The sequence below is a fragment of the Biomphalaria glabrata genome, chromosome 11 (genome assembly GCF_947242115.1).
Source record: "Biomphalaria glabrata chromosome 11, xgBioGlab47.1, whole genome shotgun sequence".
Taxonomy (NCBI): domain Eukaryota; kingdom Metazoa; phylum Mollusca; class Gastropoda; family Planorbidae; genus Biomphalaria; species Biomphalaria glabrata.
Window position 1 is genome coordinate 18,577,613 of NC_074721.1, and position 9,349 is coordinate 18,586,961.

The window sequence follows — 9,349 nt, forward strand, 5'->3', positions numbered from 1 at the left end:
AACAACAAAATCACTTCAAAGTAAAACGCTTTATGATTGGCTGCTTAAGACCAGCACGTGACACTAGCCTATGTTTTAAAGTTTTAATTAGTTGACTTCAGGGGCGGACTGGCTATATGGGCAAACGGGCAAATGCCCGGTGGGCCGGTACCAAATGGGCCGGTCTGGTCGCGACTAAAGAAAATTAAATTCAAAAGTGACAACAGCAAGACACAAAGGCCCAAACACGTTTTCTTGTGTTTTTTTTTTTTTTTTTTTTGTAAATTACTATTACAATTAATTTTGTTTGAAATTCTACAAGAATGTAATTTTAAGAATTACGCTATACACTGTACGTATTATCATTTGTAAAACGTTAGACCGTACTTTCTGCTATGCACTAGCGGCATGCCTTCAACACTACTTTGATGTCTTCGAGACTGTGTTTGGCCTGATCAATTTGCTGGTCGGCATGGGCCTTTGATGGCACTCCTATTTTGGTTTTGCTCCTTCCCTCACCCGTTTTTTAATGGTTCCATTGAAAGTTAACGAAAAGAGGGATGGGAGAGGTTGAGCTAGAAAACATTGATATAACGCGGCAAAAGGGGAGACAATTAGCTCTTCAACAAAACGTAATAGAAGTTAACAAACACATACACACAGCCGCGAAATCGCAAACCACCCAATTTATTCACAGCTCAATATGGGTATAAAGTTCTACTTTCTGCGATTTGAAAAGAAAAAGTAAGTTTCTTGTTGTTTATTTGTAATAGCATATATCTAAAAATACTACATTTAAGACTTACAAAAAAACAAATTATTTAATTAAAACATAAATCTAGATCTAAATCAATTATATACCATTATGATTAATGGCAAACTTATGCTTAGTATGAAGTCATTAATAATGAAAATTATTACAATAATTAAAATAATTTATATAGCGCTGTCACATCCGATATTTAATGAATAGAGATTTAGAATCATTTATTTTTTTAAATAATATATTCATATACAAATCGCTATTTTGAGAATGTACTCGGAGGAAGCAAGAGTTTTTCACATTTAGAAGTACATCTCTAACCATTCTACTTTCTCTTATCTTTTAAAGGAATATATATATATTCCACTTCTGACACCAGTTGTTACTAATCTCGCTATCCAGGCTCTCTGCAAACTGTACCACACGACACCACCAACTGAAAGAACTTGACAACTCAGGGCTCCAAATAACGTAATAGTTTAATGTCAATAAATAACAGCCAATACTGTACAATTGGCAGCACGTAACACAAGACTGTACAAATATCTCTCCGTTAATCGCCGTATCAACTCTTGCACTGGTCTCTCTGTCTCTTCTCGGACTTGTACTGAGCCGTCGTAATGAACCGTAGCTCGAGAAGTTGTGTCTCCCCCGTCTTTGATACCTTCGCTCTTTATATAGGGTCCCTGCTGGCCTTCTAGAACCGGGCAGAACGTCGCTCGACCATTCTGGGTGGTCATATGACTACATCCCTCGTGACGCTCATGAGCTCTGTTCACAACGACGATCCTACTCGAACCTTCATGTTGATACTCGTCTCGGCTGACCGTCGTAACTCGTCACGGTTCACCGCTCGTCTAGCGCTGGCCTGGGGCGATTTGCGTCGGCTGACTACACACACACCACTACCCCATCTGTGCCACCACCAGGTTTATAACAATATATATATATATATAGTTCGTCCATCGTAGTTCGATTATGACCACTTTGTCATCCAGGGGGCTGAGGGCTTTGCACTGGGGTTTTATGTCTCCTCGTGTGGCTGGTGAGACCTATGTGAGCCCGGAATGTTCGGCCGCACACTAGGCAGGTTATTACAGCTGGAGCTAGTGTCATTGGCCTTGCTTTTCTTCTCTGGCGTTTTTCTTCTACGAGCAATGTTCTCTTTTCCTCAGCAACCTGTGCGCCGGTTCTCACAGCGCGACGCCATGATGCTCTGTCATGTGCCTCTGTCTCCCAGGTGGCTGTGTCTATGCTGAACGCCTTCAAAGATTCTTTGAGGGTGTCCCTGAAGCGCTTTCTTTGACCACCTTGCGAGCTCTTTCCTTCGCTTAGTTGGCCATACAAGAGTCGTTTAGAGATGCGGTGGTCTTTCATTCTGCATACGTGTCCTACCCATCGCAGCTGGAACTGCATCAGGATTGTGTTGATGCTTTGCAGACCCGCTCTTTGAAGTACTTCAGTATCTGGTATTTTGTCTTGCCATTTGACATTCAGTATTTTCACAGACATGTCATGTGGAAGTGGTTCAGTTTCTTTGCATGTTAACTGTACACTATCCATGTTTCTGAGGCATAGAGCAATGTAGGGAGGATGACGGCTCGTTAGACCCCTAGTTTTGTATTTGTGGTGATACCACTTTAAATGAATGGGTTGCCTGAGTCAGCCAGGAAAACCAATGATTTAGCATATTTTAAGTCACAGATCAACATGCATGATTAGATTGACACGAGAAATGCGTAGGACCTGATTATTTTATTCTTTTGAAGAAACATCTGTAATCTATAAGTAATACCAAAAAGTTTGAAACTCATTAAGACTGCTATTGTAGTGTTTATAGTTTTCAGACTACATACATGTATAAATAGAATACATTATATAAGCCTACGAAAGCATACATTCAGTTTCCGATGCGTTATAAAAGTTTATATATTTTGAATAAAACTAGGCTTACAACTATGATAAAACACATGGGCGTAGACGAGAGGGGAGGATTTCAAACCATCACTGGCCTCAAATCTCATTGTCTGAAAGGGAAACTTTACTAACTTTCTCAGTGCAGTCAACTTAAGCAAACTAGTCACCAAATTTCATGAGCGTAGCCAAAAAGGGTTTTGTGGTTTCCCTCCCCCCCCCCCTCCAATACAAAACTAAAACATTTTACCATTTTCTACCAATCGCTGGACTCCAGTGAATAGAAGATTAGGTTTTTGATTTTTTAAGCGGAAGAGTAGCAGGCTATTTGCACTGTAGATACCTCGAAATATGCATTTTTTTAAAGCTTAAAATAACGGAAATAATGCTTGGATCCGGGGCTTCGCCCCGGACCCCACCGGGGGAGCTTACAGCGCTCCCCCAGACTCCCTAGCTGTCCCTTGGCGGTGTGCACTGCCTTTCACTAATTATAGGAAGAGAGTATTCTAGGGTAGAAAAAACTTTAAAAGAATGAAAGATAAGAATGTAATGAAGATTAATTACATATACACACACTAATACATATGTATATAAAAATTGCGGAAATATATGACATGCCATTTGTGGGCCGGTTTAAATTGAAATGCCCGGGCCGATTTTGATACCCAGTCCGCCCCTGGTTGACTTCTAAAGGAACCAAATGTAACTAAAAACCTATATTTACAAAAGAAAATGAATTTCTTTTCCTGCAGCGCCAATCAAAGTTTCCCTTCCACAAATGGTCTTCGGATCCTGGGTTTCCGTTGTTTGTTTCTTTGTTTGCTAGCATTTCTTGGTGTATATGTCTAGCCAATGATAGAAGAACTTTTTTTTTTTTTGGTGTTAACTATTGTATAGAAATAAACATTAACGGGTTAAATATATAAATAATAAATCAGCTGATCAGAAAAAATAGTTTCTAATTTGGTTTTAAATAAATACATTTCGCGAAATACGAAAATCTGTTATCCTGGACTGAACAGAAAGCAAATGAATTGATTTTTATCATTTATAAATGCTTAGAATGCTAATTAGCAAATTCAATTCATTTTTTCACCAATAGGACCAGTGGCGTAGCTAAGGTGGGGGAGAGGGGTGTCCAAATTCGAAAGTGAACTGGGGAACCTTTTGGGAAATTGAAAAGTGATCAGAGTACATTTTGAAGGCGTCCCTAATTGGATGTTCTGATTTTTTTTCCCATTAAATATTAAATATTACGCCACTGCCATGTAATTTTTCTATTTCGTGGAGTCAAAACTACTAGACAGCATTGATCTAGATTCTAGAATGATGTTGATGAAACCTTTGCTGCACAGAAAGCGAGACATGAATCGATAAGAATTAAGAGTTACACTTGTGCATTGTCTGACCAATAAACAACAGTAGTATTCATTTAGAGTCTGAATAATTATCTTTTGTTAATTTTTTTTTAATATTGTAACAGTTTGAATTTAGACATATATATTTATTAAGTACATGTCCACGATGTCGAATATGAAAATGCAGGGGCTTCGAAATAGGTCAAGCCTGCCGGGCCCCAAAATCCAAAGCTACGCCACTGAATAAGACGCGAGATACAGAAACAGTTTTATTATTTATTTTTTTTTAAAGGAGATTATGGTAGAAATGAATAGATTATAGGAAGTAGAGAAAATTTAATCTTCTTGGAGGATCTGTCACGAAGGCATCTGGTAGAGATGGGGATTTAGACAATTCTTCGGAGAAAAATGGAGGTCTACAAAGAGCACTAGATAGAGATAGAGAAGCTTTAGAAATATCGTTAGAGGCATGTAGAAATTCTAAAAAAGGGACGCTGTCAGAAATAAATAAAGACCTCTAAAGACCAAGAATAATGGATAACTTTTTTTTTTAAATGCCTTGTAGAAGCTGGTTGAAATGAAGAAGGTTTTAGAGTGCTTCTAGAGACTGGCTTGGCTGAGAATTCCTATTGGAAATAGAAGAGATATAAGAGGATGGAGTAGATTGGTTTCTCTACTATCTTTCGAACTTGCATATTACATAAATAAATGCACTATTAGGGACCACATTTTTAACTAGAGAAAATGGTGGATTAAATAGAGCGATATAAGGGACGGCACTGACCAGTGCACAGACCAGTGCCTCACTGAAGCTTCTACATGTAGTCTATTTATGTTGTCTGATTGTAAAAAATCTCGATTTAGCTTTCATAATCAAAAGTATCTGCCACTTTACCTACCCATCTTCCACCCAGATCTGGTAACAATCCAACACCCAACTAAAACCTAGTTACCTGTAGTTATTGACACTTCCCAAGAACAGCTTCAGTCTGTTTTAAAAATAGTGTTAGTGACTAAAATAGAAGGGAACAAATTGCACTTGTAACGCTCACCTTGGACTTTTCTGTGTTCACATGTGTGTGTGTGTAGTGTGTGTGTGTGTAGTGTGTGTGTGTGTGTAGTGTGTTGTCTCCCTCCTCCCCGCTCCCCCACCACCATCACATGTGGCGGGTTTCACCTTTATATCCTGACTTGTGATTAGATCTGACCTTTGACACCCCAGGGTCCCTACTAGAAATCACATACTTTTCATTTGTTGGTATATTTGTGTTTGGTAAGTCAAATGTTTGTATTCAGTTGTGCAGATCAAGAAGTGAAATAAGTGCACTAGTTGTATAGGTTAGTCAGGTCAAGGAGGGAACATGACCCTTGCCTCACACACTTAAACATAGCATTATATTGACAAACAAATTATACCAGTTTTATACCTTTACTAACAGCCTGGGAGGTGTCTCGGAAAGATGTAGCAGATGGTCTGTTCGCAAGATGTTGGACCTGATGAAGTGTAGGACACTACTGAGACTTGCTTTCGACATTGATAAGTTGTTACTGCAGCTTTCTCTTGACCTTTAGCCTTGAGTTTTTGTGGATACAGTGCTTATCATGATTATCTCTTGGTTTACTATTCTTATCTCTTTGCGTACTGTGGTTATCTCGTGGTGTATCATGCTTATCTCTTGGTGTATCATTCTTGTTTTGTGGCGTAGTATGCTTATCTCGTGGTATAATATTTTTATCTCTTGGTTTACCATGCTTATCTGGTGGTGTACTATGCTTATCTCGTGTTGTAGCATGATAATATTGGGGTATATAATCATGATTCTATTGTAATATTTCATAATTATGAGGTGGGAATTATGATAGTTATTTAGTGGTGAACTTTGGTGTTTTATGATAATCATTTTGTGTATTTCTACTTATTATTCGGAGGTTATCGTGATTAAATAGTACTGTGTCCTGATTAATTGTTGGCGTACCATGATTAACTGGTGGTGTATCATGATTAATTGGTGGTGTATCGTGATTATTGGTTGTGTATAGTGATTAATTGTTGCTGTATCATGATTAATTGTTGATCAAACATGATCATCAAGTGATGTATGCTAAGTTTCTGTGTATGCATGTTGAGTGTATGGTGGTTTATGCGGGTCTCTCGTCAAGTATCTGGCATACATGAACAAAGAACCCCCCCCCACACACACACTATTTCTAATTTACCTCGTTGCACTCATGGCTACATGGATGTGTATGCCTTTACATTAAGACTTCCTGGCATTCACTTCTGTGCATTTCATAAATGTATGTACGAAAGGCATCTTTATACTCTTGTTGTTTCTCCCCCTGCGCCTTTGTGTCCATGCCTTAGATACAAAGTCAACAATTCACATTCTCACATTCCAAAGCTTGGAGGGAGGGGAGGGGGAGGGCTTCAAGTTCAAAGAAAGAGAACATCAAACGCACATCCTCGCGTTATTTATACAAACCAACAAACAAACAAACTGATCTAGATCTTCCCCTCCCCCCACGGACGTCTCCATGTCGCTTCAGTGCACCAGTGTTCAAGAAAAACCCAGGGGCGTATATTTATTGATATTCGTGCAAGACTTTTTTTAACGCGAGATCTCGGCTTCCTTCCAGAAATACTTGTGACTCGAGACTTTTGTGCGAGAGTTTACAGCGATGTTCAGAAGGTCTTCCAACAAATTGGCAATAAGTGTAAAACGTGGCCTATATTATATTGGATCATTCGACCTTTTAGTTTCAAACAACGTCTTGGGTTTTAAAACTGAAATGCATAAAAGTGATATAAAGTGTTCGTTTACTTCATTGCCTAGGCTTGGTTCCACGATGTTGTTTGGGTTTTGAATCTGGGTTTATTCAAATATATGTCTCTAGGGCATGTTATTGTAATGTTCTGTATGGACCTAACAATTCAACTAGATGAGCACCCAAATATTCACTCCCCCACCCCATGTGAGAATCATACGTACGTCCTGGTAGACCTATCTCTGGACACAACAGTAACATACCACCTGAACTGATTTGTCTCCCTTTAAGTAAAAGTCACATTTTACAAATCAGTTGTTCTGTTTCACGCTCCATATCACTGAATGTAAAATTAACAATGGAAACAATGTAATGTAGTGCAATATTCCAATGGTTCCCAACCATTGGAGAAGATTTTTTTCAGACCTTGCGATCTATAGAGCAGAAGATGCTCAAGTATCGGTTTCTTTGGACAAAGGTTAACAAGCAGGATGTCATGTGGCCAGCACAACGACAAACCGCCTTTACTTTCCTCAACTAAAGTCAGGTACCCTTTAGAGTTGGGGGGACACAAGGGCTCCCTAAAGATCCAAAATTCAAAATCCCATATTTACTTAGATTCGAACCCATGACCCCAGGTTCGGAATCCAAGCTCTTAACTACCTGGCCACCGATCCCCCCTCCCCCCCCCCCCAATTTGGGGCGGGCCATATTTCAGTAAATTTACGCCACGTGTGTCAAGGACATCATCACTGCATAAAAAAATATCGAGTTTAATAAAAACGTTGTTCCTGTCGCTAGCATAATGTACTGTGGGCAGGAATTTCTAAGGACATAAAATGTCCCGCAGGTCTTAGTTTGAACACTGTCATATAGATTCTAACATCCTTACATCAAAATTTGAAATTGACTTCTCAATTGTATATAACAAAACAAATAACATTAACTTCGGAGCTTGCCTCGATAGTTTCTACTGTGTTACAGTTCACTGCCTCTGTCTCAGGGATAATCCCGCATTACATTTCAGATTATGTCGATATTAACCACATTCAATTTTTCTCAGTCCGTAACGCGTTCTGCTTCAATGATTTTCCACGTGACCAATATAAAAAAAATTAAGGGAATTAAAGGGAAAGACTTCCAGTTTAATTGTTTTGATGGTAACATTTGGCGGGAAAGATGGCCTTGCAGCGCAGTGTAAAGCAGGCGTTTAATAACATTTACATAAAGATATAGGCTAGTGAATAGGCATATGTGCACATTAGATTGAATACTTTAAAACGTTTTAATTGTGATCTAAATAGTCCCTTTACTCAACAGTCTTCCAAGCTTCTAAATAGATGTTTTTAGTACTTGAAATATATATCTAAAATTCTAAATGACACTGACACAGTACCTATGTAAATAAGAGCAACACATGCAGTACCTATGTAAATAAGAGCAACACATGCAGTACCTATGTAAATAAGAGCAACACATGCAGTACCTATGTAAATAAGAGCAACACATGCAGTACCTATGTAAATAAGAGCAACACATGCAGTACCTATGTAAATAAGAGCAACACATGCAGTACCTATGTAAATAAGAGCAACACATGCAGTACCTATGTAAATAAGAGCAACACATGCAGTACCTATGTAAATAAGAGCAACACATGCAGTACCTATGTAAATACCATTGTCACTTTCAGGACTTGTGTAAATACCATTGTCACTTTCAGGACTTGTGTAAATGCCAGTGTTACTTTCAGGACTTGTGTAAATGCCAGTGTCACTTTCAGGACTTGTGTAAATGCCAGTGTCACTTTCAGGACTTGTGTAAATGCCAGTGTCACTTGCAGTCAGTCCTGATTTAAAGGAGGGCAGGCAGAGGGCTCTACAAGAAAGACACATCCACAAATGAAGCTCATCTGTTTGAAACAAAAAACAAAGAGGTTTTATTTTTTTAAACCCTTTCTTGTGGTTCTTCCATGATTCTTTAGGGCGTTTTGTAAAAAGTTGTAACATATGCAGACATCCCAGTTGTATGTAGTAATAAGTCATTCCAACTCCCAAGATATTTTGTCACTAGATTTCTTCCTCCTGGGGTAGGCTATTTTTAGAGGCTCAATTGGAGAAAACTCAAGTCGCACTATAAGTGTAGTTCTAACAGCTTTATATGTCTCCTTCCTGTATCTCTCTCTCTCACACACACACGCCCTTTCTCTTTCTGTCTCTCTGCCCGTTTTTCTATTTTTTCCTTTATATTTCTTTCAATCTGTCGCTCTACTTTTCTCTCTTTTGTTTTCCCCTTGGCTTTCGCTCTCTCTCTCTCTCTCTCTCTCTCTCTCTCTCTCTCTCTCTCTCTCTCTCTCTCTCTCTCTCTCTCTCTCGCTATCTCTCAGCCACTTTAAATGTGTGAACATATACTCTTATTTCTATTGTCTCTTTCAAAAAACAACTACAACAAAACTCTTTCTCCACTGCTCTACACTTATCTAGACACTAATAATATCCTCAGTAATCAGTCACACGAACATTGGTATAGAATGGCCGCCCACCAGGCCTAACTATATCAGAGGTCACCT